This window comes from Dryobates pubescens, chromosome 4 (assembly GCF_014839835.1).
Source record: "Dryobates pubescens isolate bDryPub1 chromosome 4, bDryPub1.pri, whole genome shotgun sequence".
NCBI classification, from domain to species: domain Eukaryota; kingdom Metazoa; phylum Chordata; class Aves; order Piciformes; family Picidae; genus Dryobates; species Dryobates pubescens.
In genome coordinates, this window is record NC_071615.1 from 18,740,532 (window position 1) to 18,755,303 (window position 14,772).

Consider the following 14,772-nt stretch of genomic DNA (forward strand, 5'->3'; position numbering starts at 1 on the left):
TCATCCCCCTCCTAGTCCTGAGCTTCATCCCCCTTCCAGTTCCCTCCCACTTTTCCTCTCCCTCTCTTGCTTCCTTTTCTCCCTCTTAGCCCCAACCCTTCCCCTCAGATGCTGGCTCCCCCCAGCCCTCCCTGTGGCTGGGGGCCAGGTACCTCCATCACTTACTTCCCAGAGAGACTCATTTCCAGGACAGCTTCAGCCAGAGACCTTTAGTCAGTTCAGCAAAGACTGTACTGCTTGCTCTGTGTGACAGAGCCACATCAAGTGACCCCCCCTAGGCTTCCCCTGGTGGGAGCTCAGCCCCAAGAGCAGCAGTGGTGGCTGGGTGGAGAGGTCACCTTCCCAAGCAGTGGCTGGGGCCGGAAGGGAGCAGCCACAGGAGAGCAGCATCCACCACAGCCTGAGCACCCTGGCCGGCTGTGGCCACAGCGAGTGCCACAGCGAGGGGCTGAAGCTGCCGCGCTGAGGGAGGGGCTTTGGAAGGTGGGCAGAGCTTGGGGAAGCCCTGCACATCCCATCCACACAGCTGCCTTCAGGGAGCCTCCTGCTGCACCCCGCCGCTGGCGGCAGGGATGTCCTCCGCGCTCCCCGCTGGGTGTGCCGAGCTGGCAGGGACAGGGGCCGGGTCCTGCCGGCACATCTGGCTCACCAGGTGCTCCTCCAGGAGCTGCCTTCATCCCTGTGGGCCTGCCCGTGTGCCAGCACTCCCCAGGAGGCCAGGGCAGCAGGCACTCAGCACCGCTTCCGATCCCTGCGCCGCAGGGGGGCTGCTGCCCAAAGGCTGTGGAGTTGCAGGGCCCCAGGGCTCTGCCTGGGGCAGAGTTTGAGCACTAACAGCTCTTTGAACGCCTCCAGGGATGGGGACCCCACCACCTCCCTGGGCAGCCTCTTCCAGTGTCTGAAAACCCTTGCTGGGAAGAAGTTGTGCCTTGGGTCCAACCTGAACCTCCCCTGAGGCTGTTTGCTTTTGTCCTGTCGCTTGTTGCACGTAAGGAGAGGCTGACCTCCCCCTGGCTGCAGCCTCCCTGCTGCAGAGGGTGATGAGGACTCTCCTCAGCCTCCTCCCCCGACAGTTCCATGATCCTGTGTCAGGCCTTGCTGCTCAGGGACCTGGGCTGGCACCTCTGTGCTGTGCCTCCAGGCCCAGCAGCAGGCTGGGGACAGACCAAGGGCTCCCCACACTGAGCCTGACTGAGCAGCAGAGGTGCAGCTGGAGCTGTTGCCACTTCTGGAATCCCAGCCCAAAAGCACCCAAGCACTAAGGGCTGAATTGCTTTGGAGCAAACACGAACCAAGCTCAACCTCAAGCCCAGCCATTCCAGGGCCAGCCTAATGAGCTGCTTCTGGCTTACAGAACAGCCTCCATCTGCCAGGCAGCTGTGTGCACCTCTCACAGAATCACAGGCAGGGGTTGGAAGTGACCTCTGGACATCCTCAAGTCCAACCCTCCTGCCAGAGCAGGGGCATCCAGGGCAGGGCACACAGGGACACATCCAGGTGGGCCTTGAAAGTCTTCAGAGCAGGAGACTCCACAACCTCTCTGGGCAGCCTGCTCCAGGGCTCTGCCACCCTCACAGGGCAGTTCTTCCTCATGTTTAGATGGTCAGGTTTGTGCTCAATGCCTCTTGCCCTGTCCCTGGGCACCACCTAGAAGAGTCTGGCCCCAGCCTCCTGACTCCCCTTAGATGTTTGTAAGCATTGATCAGAGCCCTCTCAGCCTCCTCTTCTGCAGGCTGCCCAGCCCCAGCTCCCTCAGCCTCTCCTCAGAGCTGCTGCAGTGCCCTCAGCAGCTCAGTGTCCCTGTGCTGGACTCTCCCCAGCAGTTCTTTGTCCTTCCTGAGCTGGGGAGCCCAGAACTGGAGGCAGTACTCCAAGTGAGACCTCACCAGGGCAGAGTAGAGGAGGAGGAGAACCTCCTTCTACCTGCTGGCCACACTCTTCTTGATGCACCCAGGATGCCATAAGAGCAGACTCTGGCTCATGGTCATCTTATTGTCTACCAGGACTCCCAAGTGCTCTTGTTGGAGCTGCTCTCCAGCAGGTCAGTCCCCAGCCTGCACTGCCCTGTGGGGTTGTTATTCCCCAGATGCAGAACTTCACACTTGCCCTTAGTGAATTTCCCTGGGAACATCCCTGTGGCACCAGGAGCATTCTGAGCTCCAATTGCAACCCCAGCAGCCACCTTTGCTGGTGCTGGTCCTCAGTATGGCCAAGGTGTTACCCATCAGTTGGCACAGCTGAGATTTGAGGAGGAGCAGAGGGCTGGAGCTGCTCTGCTCTGAGCACAGCCTGAGAGAGTTGGGGTTGTGCAGGCTGGAGAGGAGAAGGCTCCCAGGAGACCTCATTGTGGCCTGCCAGGATCTGCAGGGGGCTCCAGGAAAGCTGGGGAGGGACTTTGGAGGGTGTCAGGGAGGGATAGGACTGGGGGGGATGGAGCAAAACCAGAAGTGGGGAGCTGGAGATTGGCTGTGAGGAAGAAGTTGTTGGCCAGGAGGGTGGTGAGAGCCTGGCACAGGCTGCCCAGGGAGGTGGTGGAAGCCTCCTGCCTGGAGGTGTTTGCAGCCAGGCTGGAGGTGGCTGTGAGCAACCTGCTGCAGTGTGAGGTGTCCCTGGCCATGGCAGGGGGTTGGAGCTGGCTGAGCCTTGAGCTCCCTCCCAGCCCTGACAGTTCTGTGGTTCTGTGATTCCTCCAATGCACAAGGACTCCTCCCAGCTCCTGCAGATCCATGGAGTGAGCTTCAGGCTGGCAGGCACCTGACTGGAGCTGGGAAGTGAGAGCAGGCAGGAGTTGAGTCACCTGAAGATGCTGAGGTTCCTGCTGAGCTTTGTTGGCTTAGCAAACACCAGAATAAGGAGGTGGTTGAATCCCCATCCCTGGAGGTGTTCAGAAGCTGCAGTGAGGTGGTGCTGAGGAACATGGTCTAGCACCAGCCTTGGCAGAGTTAGAGAAGGGTTGGACTGGAAGATCTGGCACAGTGGCTGCCTCCTCCCTGGAGGTGTTCAAGGCCAGGCTGGATGAGGCCCTGAGCAGCCTGTGCTGGTGGGAGGTGTCCCTGCCCATGGCAGGGGGCTGAACTGGATGATCTTTGCAGTCCCTTCCACCCCAACCCATCTGATGATTCTGTGATCTTCAAGATCTTCCCCAGCCAAAACTCTTCTGTGACTCCATGACCAGTGCTAAGCCAGAGCCGCTGGCTTCAGGCCTGTGGCAGCGTTTGGGTCGCTGCAAAGCAGCTCTCCAGGGTCAGAGGAGATGCTCTGCAGCGGAAACCTTTGCTCCGCACCCTCCCTCCCCACGCCGCTCAGCGGAGGTGCTGCCGGGGGGCAGCTGAGCCACGCGTGGGGCGTGTGGAGGCTCCCGCAGGGCGCAGCGTCCTCCCGCCGCTCCCCCTCCCGAGGACGGGGACCCCAGGGTGCCGGAGCCTGCCCCCCGCCCCAGCCCCGCCGCGCCGGGGCCGGTGCTGCGCCGCAGAGGTAGGGGAACGGCACCACCTCGCGGCCGCCGGCCCGGCCCCGGGCCCGACACACGCGTGACCCTGTGCCTGCCGTGGGCAGGGGACACGCCGGCTGCTGCCAGTGCAGAGCAGGAGGTGGCCGCAGGCTGGGCTGAAAGGTGGGGTGAGGTGGGTCATGGTGGGGTGCAGACATGGGAGCTGAGGCTGCACCTTGAGCACTGGGTTCAGGTTTGGGTCCCTCTCTTCAAGAAGGACATTGAGGAGCTGGAGCAGGTCCAGAGACGGGCAACAGAGTTGGGGAAGGGTCTGGAGAAGAGGGCTGGGGAGGAGCAGCTGAGGGAGCTGGGGGTGGTGAGCCTGGAGTAGAGGGGAGACCTCATTGCTCTCTACAGCTCCCCAACAGGAGGCTGCAGCCAGGGGTGGGGTTGAGCATTCAAGGAAGAAGAAATAACCTCAGGTTGCTCCAGGAAAGGTTCAAGTTCCATATCAGAAAAGTTTCTTTGCTGCCAGAGGGGTCAGGGATTGGAACAGGGAGGTGGTGGAGTCCCCATCCCTGGAGATGTTCAAGAAACAATTAAAAGGAGCAGCTGGGGGCAGGGTTTAGTGGCCATGGTGGTGTTGGGTTGATGATTTGACTTGATGATCTTGGAGGTCTTTTCCAACCCAAACAATTCCATGAGTCTATGATTCTGTGAGCCCTGGTGTGGCTGGAGAGGGCCAGGCTCAGGGCTTGCAGCTCAGAACGCTGCCAGGAGAGGGAAAGAGGCACAAACTCCATCCCTGACTCCCACTGACAGCTGCTCAGTGCCCAGGGCATGTCTTCACCATGGCCATCAGCAGAGAGGTGCCAGAAAGAGACTCAGAGAACTGTTTTGGTTGGAAGAGACCTTTAAGATCTCTGAGTCCACCATGAACCCAGCACTGCCAGCTCACCACTAAACCATGGCCCTCAGCACCACACCTGCATGGCTTTGAAACCCCTCCAGGCATGGGACAGCTCATTTGGCTTTGAAACCCCTCCAGGCATGGGGACAAATCATTCATCCCAGGGCAAGGCAGCCACAGGGGAATGACATAGAGACAGGTGGAAGAGCAGGATCTGAGGTTCCTGCAGAGCTGCAACCTGCTGGGGGCACAGAGGATATTTAGGGAGGTGTTGTACATCTTTCCTGGCCTCTGCACCCTCCTCCTCCTCCAGCATCCCTCCAGCCCAAGGCTGAGAAGGGCAATGGCACCAGCACCTGGCCTTGGCACAGACTGCTGTGTGCTCAGCATCCCTCCAGCCTCCCTCAACTCCATCTTGCTGGGGAGACTGCAGGGCAGGGTGTCCCTTGCTCTGCCCATGCTTGGTCTTGTGCTCCAGCTCCACACCTGTCCCATGCAGGGCCAGTGCACAGCATCCTCTGGGTGGGAGAGGCAGGGTGGGCAGGGACACCTCTGAGTAACATCCCTGCAGTGCTGCTGTGTGTTGGACCTTGCTGTGACCTGGCACCTTGTTCCTTTACCCCAAGCCATGTTCACTGCACACCTTCCAACCCTGTCCCCACCAGGCTCTGGTTCCCATGCCTGCTTGTGCCTGGAAATGGTGGCTGTGTCATGACCTGGGTACACGTGAGGCTCGAGCCCCAGGTGCTTGGCTTTCCCCAGGAGCTGACAGGAGGAGGCAGAGGTATCTCTTTTTCTGTCTGTCTGTGCTTCTGTCCCACTGATTTTGCACAACCAGGGGCAACCAGGCCTGAAAAACTCACTGGGAGTTGTCCCCATCAACCCTCCCAGGTGGCAAAGAGCTGTTATGGCACAGAGCAGTGCTCCTGGTCCCCAGGAGTGGCCCATTTGGACTACCCCTACACCCCAGGGTGCACAGGCAGCCTGGAAGGTCTCTGTTCTCCAGCTGAGCAGAGGAAGAGGAAGGACCCAAATGCACCTATTGGACCTGCAGGAAGGGTCTTGGTGAGCAGGTGACTCAGGGCTGGAGGGACAGACCCCTAGGGGCTCACCATAGAACCAAAGAATCAGCCAGGCTGGAAAAGACCTCAGAGATCATCAAGTCCAACCTGTCACCTAGTACCTAACACCTCCTGACAACTCAACCATGGCTCCAAGGGCCACATCCAAACCCCTCTTGAACACCTCCAGGGATGGGGACTCCACCACCTCCCTGGGCAGCACATTCCAGTGGCCAATTACTCTTTTTGGGTAGGACTTTCTCCTCACCTCCAACCTAAACTTCCCCTGGCACAGCTTGAGACTATGTCCTCTTGTTCTGGTGCTGGGTGCCTGGGAGAAGAGACCAACTCCCTCCTGGCTCCAACCTCCCTGCAGGGAGCTGGAGAGAGCAAGAAGGTCTCCCCTGAGCCTCCTCTTCTGCAGGCTAAGCAACCCCAGCTCCCTCAGCCTCTCCTCACAGGGCTGTGCTCCAGACCCCTCCTCAGCTTTGTTGCCCTTCTCTGGATACTTTCAAGTGTCTCAATGTCCTTCTTAGATTGAGGAGCCCAGAGCTGGACACAGGTGAGTCCCATGTTGGTGACATGATGCTGGTGCCATGATGGAACAATGACAAGATGCCTGGAGTGAGGAACACCCCATGAAGCAGGGTGTCCCTAGCTGCTGCAGCTCCTGAGAAGAGCACCTGTCAGCTCCTGGGGACAGCTGGGGTGACCAGCAGTGCAGCAGAGACCAGGAGTGGGGACAGGCTCTGAACAGAGTGCAGGAAGGGTGAACTGCCTGCCAGAGGCTGGCAGCCTGGCAAAGGAGGCAGGTGAGGCACAGAAAGAAGGGAGTGCTGAGAATTATGGACTCTTCCCAAAGATGATCCAGTGGCTAAAATGGGATCCTCTTCCCTCACAGCACTGGGGCAGGGGCTACTGAGACCAGCCAAAAGGAGAGTCCTCCCTTCTGCAGCAAACTTCTGCCTTCTCCAGTGAAGAGATTAAAGAAGGGCTTAGGGAAGGCAGCAGATGGGGTCTCTTCTCTTCCTACCCAGCAAGGTGAATGGAGCTTGCCTGGGAACGTGAACCTGCTCTTTGAGCCTTTCCTGCATGCTGGGATGCAGGGGCAGTGAGGGGGCTGCTGCCTGGTGCCAACCCATTCTGCTTCCTCTGGCAGGGCTGGGCCCATCAGGACTGGCAGGCAGTGCAGCCTTAGGGCTCCTGGCTCTTGTATCCCTCTGTTTTCCTGCTCCCTCTTGTCCTACCCCATCTTCAGGCAGGCAGGAGGGTGACCTATAACATGCATCTTGCTTGCCCAGGGGTCTGGGACAGAATTAGAGCCTGGCTCATCCCCTGCAGCAGGTTGGGTTTTGCTGGGCATGGTTCCCCACTGCACAGACACAACCCTTGACAGCCTCAGGGTATGCCAGGGGAGGCTCAGGTTGGACATGAGGAGCAATATTTCTTCCCAGCAAGGGTTCTCAGGCACTGTCCCAGGCTGCCCAGGGAGGTGGTGGAGTCCCCATCCCTGGAAGGGTTTAAAAGATGTGTTGGTGTGGTGCTGCGGGAGGAGGGTTAGCGGCAGCGGCTCAGCAGCGGTGGTGGGGTTGTGAGCCCTGCTGAGTGGTTGGACTTGATGGTCTCAAAGGTCTTTTCCAGCCTCGACAGGTCTATGGTTCTGCGATTCTCCGATGCCTAGGCAGGGGAAGCCCAGCAGAGGGCAAGCGACGGCCGCGCATCGTCCCCTGCTCCACTCATCATCCCCCGGACAAGAGACTGCTCCGGGGAGACCTTCTGGTGGCCTTTCAGGACTTAAACGGCCTATAAAAAAGCTGGGAACAGTCTTTTGAGCAGGGCGTGTTGTGACAGGACAAGGGGTGATGGGTTTCCACTAAGTGAGAGAGATTCAGGCTGGACACAGGGAAGAAATTCTTCACTGTGAGGATGGTGAGATGCTGGAACACGTTGCCTGTGAAGGCTTTGGGTGTCCCATCACTAGAAGTGTCCAGGGTCAGGTTGGGCAGGGCCTGATCTACTTAAAGATGTCTCTGCAGTGGGGCTGGATCAGATGATCTCTAAAGGTCCCTTCCAGCCCAAACCATCCTGTGATGTTGTATCACAGCTGCCTCCCTGCCAGAGCCACAGCTTTTGCTCCAGCAGCTCACAAACATCTGTGTCCCTCCAACAACCCTTGGTTAAATGAGAACCTGGGCTGGCAGCAGGCATGGAGCCTGCACATGGCAGGAGGAGCAGGAAGGGCTGTGCACACATAACAGGACCTTGAAGGGGGCAGAGCCTGCTGCAGACCCCAGGGTGAGAGAAACAGCACAGAGCATTCATCATCTTCTCCCACCAGCCCTCACAAACCTGCCCAGGGGTGCAGTGCTCCTTGGACACATGGGTCATGGTGGTCATGGTGGTCATAGTGATGCTGTTGTGCTGAGGGACACCCAGCAGGGTCTCAACAGTTCAGCTCCTGCTACAGTGGCTCTTCCACTCCTGCTGATGTCCTCAGCATCCCCATTTGCCACACCCAGATCCACACTTTCTCTTTCACTCTCCATCCTGCAAAGAGGGAAGGTGCAGGGAACAGTGGGGATAGGGAACCAGGAAACAGCTCCTAGCCATCTCAGCTGGGCTTTCAGTGCTGTGAGGCCTGTGGACAGCAGTCCCAGGACTTCCCTGTAGCATGGCCAGCACCACCAAGCTCCTGTTCAGGTCCCAGGGCTGAGGGTTAAATATCATCATTTGAGTGTGAAAGAGAGCAGAAGCACCAAGCCTGCTCTGGGGCTGCAGGTGGTGGCACAGCCCCGCAGCTCAGCACTACCCTGGGGCAGCCAGGCCAAGCTGGCTCAGAATCATGGCTCATGTGCTTTCTGGTGAGGAAAATGCCTCCAGGTCCATCCCTGGGACAACTGCTGCTTTGGATCACCTCAGGATCATGGAGCTGAGCCCCTTTTGGCCCATGGCCTTGGTCAGCCCAGCCTGCAGTTAGCTCCACACCAAAGTCCCAGATCATCACTGGCCTCACTCCCATCTGGCCCCACACAAAGCCAACACTGGCCCTGCACTTAACCTCCTCTCTGGGCAGCTGAGGCTTTGTGGCTTGGCCTCCTGGATCTCCAAAGGCACAAATGTGCCCAGGAGAGACAGGGGGGCTACAGTACACCTGTGGCATCAGACTTAGAGAAACTTGAGGTTCCCCTGTGCCTGGCCCAGGCCTTCTCTGCCCTGTCACCTGGTGGCTTTGCCTTTGTTTATCCCCATTCCTGCTGCTGGAGTAGAGGGGAAATGTTTTGTGCAACAAAGCTGAGAGCAGCAAACAGACTTTCCCCTGGGACTGGTGGCCAGCTGGGGTCTCCTCCTCCTCCAGCATCTGCTGGCCGGCTGGGCCAGCACTTCTCCTGCAACCTGCTGCCCTGAATCAACAGGATGTGGGGAACCAGGGCTCCTCCGGCAGCAGGAGGATGCTGGGCAGGGGCCTTGAACACGGTGGGTGAGCACCACACTGGCACCATGCCCTTCTCTCCCCTCTGGTACCCTTCTAGGGGCATCTGGAGAAAGGATGTCCCCAGGCCAAGCTGGAAGGTGTGGGTCTGCAGTGCTGTGAACAGGACCACAGGGGGGGCTTGGGGGAGGGGTCTAGGGCCAGATTTTCTGCTCCACTCCACCTCACACAGATGCTGATTACAAGTTTCACCTTTATCCTGCCCCACTCACAGGTGGCCTGGCGATGATGGGTGGGGGGGACACACAGATACTCTTTGGGGAGCCTGGAGGCATCTGTGCTGGGCAGCCTCCTGCAGTGGAAGTGCCCCCTTTTCTCCCCCTCCCCACCCCCTGCAGTGGAAGTGCCCCCTTTTCTCCCCCTCCCCATCCCCTGCAGTGGAAGTGCCCCCTTTTCTCCCCCTCCCCACCCCCTGCAGTGGAAGTGCCCCCTTTTCTCCCCCTCCCCATCCCCTGCAGTGGAAGTGCCCCTGCTTCTGTCCCTCCCCACCTCCCCGACCAAAACCCAAAGGCCGAGGCTGGCCCCACGTGAAAAGCCTCCGCACCACGGAATGGAGCAGCCTCCATCCTCCTCCCTGCCTGGTAAATCCCTCATTTCTCCTGCTTTAGGAAGCAGGGGCAGGATTATCCTCCGTGCCTTCCTTGCGGCACTGGCTGAGTCCTTGGCGGCCCGTCCCTGCCTCTCCGCAGCCAGCCGGGGCGGATGGACCCGCCGCGGGCAAAACCCGCTCCCGGGGCCGCGGTGGCCGGGCGGCAGGTGGGAGCTGGCGGCCACCGGGGCACCTCCGCGGCCATGCCCATTCCGGGGTGGACTGTCGAACGGTGGTGGAACGGCCCCTGCTCCCCGCTCCCCTCCCGTGCCGCTGGGCTCCGGCCCCTTCCCGCTCCGCTCCGGTGCCGGCGGGGCGGCGGCGGGCGGCGGGAGGCGGAGGCAGGGCTGGCAGCGGCGCGGCGGGCGGTGCACACACGCACACACCTCCCTGCATGTGATTAAATGGCTCGAAATCTGCTTCTGATTTCCTCGGGGAGGTGACTTTTCCCTTCTTTTCAAGCCGGGATTTATTGGAGCCTTTTTACTCCGCTTCCAGCCAGTGCTCGCGGCTCAGTTTCTCCACTTCTTGCCCTTTTTTTCTTCTTCTTCTTCTTTTTTTTCCCCCCTTTCTTCCTTTTTTCCCTTTCTTCTAATTTATTTGTTTTGGTTTGTTTGTTTTTTCTCTTTCCTCTCCATTTCTCCCCTCCCTGCCGCCTCCCTCTCTCCCTCCCTCCCGCAGTCGGAGCAGCCGCGGGCGGTGCGGCGGAGCGGGAGCGGGCGGGAGCGCGGCCGGCGGCGGGCACGGCGCTGGGACCCGCCTGCACTACCGGCAGTAGCGCTCCCGCTTTGCGCCGCTCCACCTTCTTTTCCTTTCTCTTTTTCCTCCCCTTCCCTGGAAATTTGTTATTACTTTTTTTTTTTCTTTCTTCTTCTTCTTTTTTTTTTTTTTTCCCCCTCTCTTCCTTTATTGCCTTGCGATCAGCCCCGGGCAGGGGGAAGCTGCCCCCCGCCCCGCTGCTGCCGCTGCTGCGCGGCCCCGGCTGCTGTCGCCGCCTCGCCCCGGACCTGCCGCCCGGACTGGCCCCGCTACCTGCCCTGCCCGGTAAGCAGCCGCTGCTCCAACTTCCCAGCGCTGACGGCCCCGGCTCCCCGCTCCCCTCCCCGCCGCTGCCTCCCTCCTGGCCTTTTATTCTCCACTTCCTCCCCTCCCCGCTCCTTTATTTCCATCCTTTCACCGCCGAAAACGGAACCTCCCCGCCGCGGGGCCGGGAGTGCCGCCCGCTGCCGGGCACGGCCGAGCCCCGCTGCTGGCCCTGGTGCACCTCCGGCCGCTGCTGCTTTGGCCCTGACCGGCAGAGCCTGGCGGGGAACGCGGGGTGTTCGGCGCTGTACCGAAACCTGGCGCTGTCGCAGTTTCCCCTTTGCCCGGGAGGACCTGAGCCACCCAAGGAGCTGAGCCCCAGCCCCACGGTGGGTGCGGGTGCAGAAGCGGGAGCTGTGCCAGGCTGCTGCCCGCCGTGCCAGCTCTGGCTGAGCAGGCACGGGGCACACACGTGCTGTCCCTGCCCACATCTCCTGCTGAGGCCTTGATCTGCTCGGAAGGTCTCCCCAACCACAAAGCCAGCGGGCACCTTGGCAAGGTGGCTTTGCCCATGCCACCAGCTCGGGCTCGGGGCCCATGGCCGGTCCTGCCCCAGCAGAGCTGTCTCAGAGAGACTCTTCTGCGGGGCGGCTGGCAGGGTGCCTTCCCTCCGGGAACAGATCCTGCAGGATACACTCAGCTGCACTGCAATGCTGAGGCCATGCCGAGCGGGACCTGTCGGCACCCACCAGCCGCTGCCCAGCCCACAGCTGGGGTGGGGGTTGGTGCTCCTGGGCAGGGCACGGGCAAGTGAGCGGTGGCACAGGGAGAGGCAGGCTGGGCTGCTTTCGGTGGGCCTGCTTTTGCTTTTCCCTAAGAGAGGGTGGATGGAAATACCCTCCCCTGGGTAAGGCGTGATGGGGATGTGGTGCTCGGCAGTCTGCTGCCTGCCTTGGTTCTCACCAAGCAGTGCTGAGGGCCCTGTAGGCAGGAGAGGGAGCTGGTCCTGCTGGCTTGGTGTTCAGCCAGGCAGTGCTTGTGGCGGATCCTTCTCCCCCAGCTGAGAGCACCTCGTGAACGTAAGGGGCATACGCTGGGCTGAGCATCCTCACCTCTGTTTGGGTCAGGCCTGCAGTTGGGCTGAGATGATGCTGAGCGTAGACCTGAATGTACAAACCCTGGGCAGCTGGAAACGGCACAGAGCCTTCTTCTCCAGCCAGGTTCTCCAGCAGGTTCTTCTTTGCTCTCCAAGCTAGGGGAGGCTGGAGCTGCCTGTGGGCAGTGCAGCAGGGCTGTGGTTTGAGCCCTGCTCCCAAGGTGTTGGGATGAATGGAGGCAACTTACTTTCTTTTCTTTCTTTCTTTCTTTCTTTCTTTCTTTCTTTCTTTCTTTCTTTCTTTCTTTCTTTCTTTCTTTCTTTCTTTCTTTCTTTCTTTCTTTCTTTCTTTCTTTCTTTCTTTCTTTCTTTCTTTCTTTCTTTCTTTCTTTCTTTCTTTCTTTCTTTCTTTCTTTCTTTCTTCCTTCCTTCCTTCCTTCCTTCCTTCCTTCCTTCCTTCCTTCCTTCCTCCCTTTCTTCCTTTCTTCCTTTCTTCCTTCCTTCCTTCCTTTCTTTCTTCCTTTCTTCCTTCCTTCCTTTCTTCCTTTCTTTCTTTCTTTCTTCCTTCCTTCCTTCCTTTCTTCCTTTCTTTCTTTCTTCCTTCCTTCCTTCTTTCCTTTCTTCCTTTCTTCCTTCCTTCCTTCCTTCCTTTCTTCCTTTCTTCCTTTCTTCCTTTCTTTCTCTTTCTTTCTTTCTCCTTTTTTTTCCCTTTCCTTTTCTTTTCTTTTCTTTTCTTTGCTTTTTCTTTTTTCTGCAATATCCCATTTACAAAAAGAGGGAGCTGCTGTGCTTTGCTGACCACCTGGTTGGAGTCAAGCCGGTGGGAGGACAGGAGGTCCAGCAGTCCAAGTGCAGGGTGGGCTGGCAGGGTCTTAACATCCCTTCCTCCTTCTCCTCCACCTGCACGTGGAAGGAGGAAGAGGAGTTGGATCTCTGCAGAGAAGAGGGCAGATGGAATGCCAGGTTGGAAGGAACATAGGTGAGCCTGCAGCTGGGGGTGAGAAGGAAGCCAGGCCTAGGGATGCAGCTCAGCTATGCCTTGAAGCAAGGAGCCCACCAGAAATGCAGGCTGCTGGGAGTCCTGGCTGAGGAGCATTGCTGCTAGTCCCTGGGCACCAGAACATGATATCTTAGAATCATAGAATTGTTAGGTTTGGAAGAGAACTCAAGGATCATCCAGTTCCAACCCCCCTGCCATGACCAGGAACACCTCACACTACAGCAGGTAGCTCAGCACCACATCCAGCCTGGCCTTCAAAACCTCCAGGGATGAGGCTCCCACCACCTCCCTGGGCAACCTGTTCCAGTGTCTCACCACCCTCATGGGGAAGAACTTCTAACTAACATCCAGCCTGGGCCATCTGGAGCAGCAGTGCCACCTTGGGTGGCAGCTGGTGGCCGTGTGGCTCTGAGGCAGGGTTTCCCAACCCTTCAGGAGCTGAACACCAGCACAGGCCCCTGGGGCACGTGTCGAGATGCCTTCACCTTCCTTCGGCGGCCGCCGTGCCGAGGGTGTCTGCGCCACCTCTGCCTCCCGTTTCCCCCACCCTGTTAGTCAGGCCCTGCTCCATAAGGAAGCAATTATTTGGTGCCCCCAGCAGCCCCTCCCTGAGCCTGCACAGGACACTCTTGCTCCGCATGGAAACGCGACAGATTTTCCATGTTCCGCCTTGCCCCGTGATGCCGAGGAACGTACGTGCCGGCCTCTTCCCAGCGCTGCAGGCTCGGCTGGCACGCAGCCTCCAGCAGCCTCTGCGACACCACCGCCACCCAGGGCATGAAATATTGGACCCATGGCCGGGGGAAAGGGGAAAGGGGAAGGGGGGGAGGGGATGGAGCAGGGGGGGTGGGAAACGAGATGTCCAAGTGCAGCCCGCTTCCGGCCCCGCTGTCGTGAGCCGTCCTCTGTCCGATGTGAAGGACCTTTCAGAGCCGGCCAAGTGTTGTCATTTCTGAATACCATTTTAAATATTCATCCCGGGCCATTTTTCAACATCTGTGCCCAGCATGTTGGGAAAAGGCAGCAAAGGGAGGTTATGGAAACCAGATCGCTGTATTTCCGTGTGGAGTGGAGAAGGGGCTGAAGCAATGAGGGCTCCTGGGCCAGGGCTGCCTGAGTCCTGGGCATCCGCTGGGAGCGGCCGGAGGAAAACCCTCTGCACCCCGAGGGATGCTCTCTAGAGCACACAACAGAGAGGAGTCGTGGGGTAGGAATGGGCCAAGGGATCGGAGAGCTGAGATGGGGTTAGAGTTGGAGGCACTGGAACTGGTTCTCCAGAGAAGCTAAGGGGGCTCCAAGCCTGGAAGGTTTGACAGGTTGGATAAGGCCTGGAGCAACCTGGTCTAGTAGGAGGTGTCCCTGCCCAAGGCAGGGGGGTTGGAACTGGATGATCTTTAAGGTGCCTTCCAACCCAAGCCATGTGCCTGCCCATGGCAGGGGGGTTGGAACTGGATGATCTTTAAGGTGCTTTCCAACCCAAGCCATGTGCCTGCCCATGGCAGGGGGGTTGGAACTGGATGATCTTTAAGGTGCTTTCCTACCCAAGCCATGTGCCTGCCCATGGCAGGGGGGTTGGAACTGGATGATCTTTAAGGTGCCTTCCAACCCAAGCCGTTCTAGGATTCTATGAATGTGACAACTTGAGCAGCAGTAGCAGAGGTTATTCAGCAGGGTAGTGTCAGTGCAGCCATGCTTTCAACTCCTGCAAGGCCAGGGGCTCCAGATGCCTCCTTGAGCTGCAGCTGTGTTGAGAGGACAAGGAGGAGATCTTCACTGGCCAGGCAATGCACGAGAGAGTGTTGCAGCAAGAGATTCAGCTCCAGAGCATGTGGGTGACACCCTCCTTCAATCTCCTCTCCTAGGAGCAGGACCACCTCTGACCTGAGTGATCTCACCAGGGCTGCTGACGAGCAGAGCAGAGCAGAGCAGGCAGGGGGGACCCAGCAGGACCCCTGTGATGGATGTTGGTCCTGCCCTCCCGTGACCAGCGTGGCTCATGAGCTAGCAGAAGGGGCGAGCCGGGCTGGATGTGAGCGTCCGGGCTTTGACAGCTCCGTGCACATGGCTGAGCAGCCCGGGGACTGTTTGCTTCGTGGTGGATTCCTCTTTGCTCTGTTGTTGTTTTCGATAACCTAGGAAATCTGGGCTGCCTTTCTGCCTTTTGTAACATCAG

The 14,772-nt window shown here is 58.9% G+C and overlaps 1 protein-coding gene across 2 annotated transcripts in view; it reads left to right on the forward strand.

Annotated features, from left to right (window-relative positions):
• The first annotated feature begins 10,385 nt into the window (after positions 1–10,385).
• Positions 10,386–14,772, forward strand: part of NTN3 (netrin 3) — a 96,896-nt gene continuing 92,509 nt past the window's right edge. Inside the window, exon 1 of one of the 2 annotated variants that reach the window (XM_054161367.1) lies at positions 10,386–10,524. The gene's annotated coding sequence lies outside the window, so the exon portion shown is untranslated. The remainder of the gene's footprint in view (positions 10,525–14,772) is intronic. The other variant, XM_054161366.1, reaches the window with a different exon arrangement.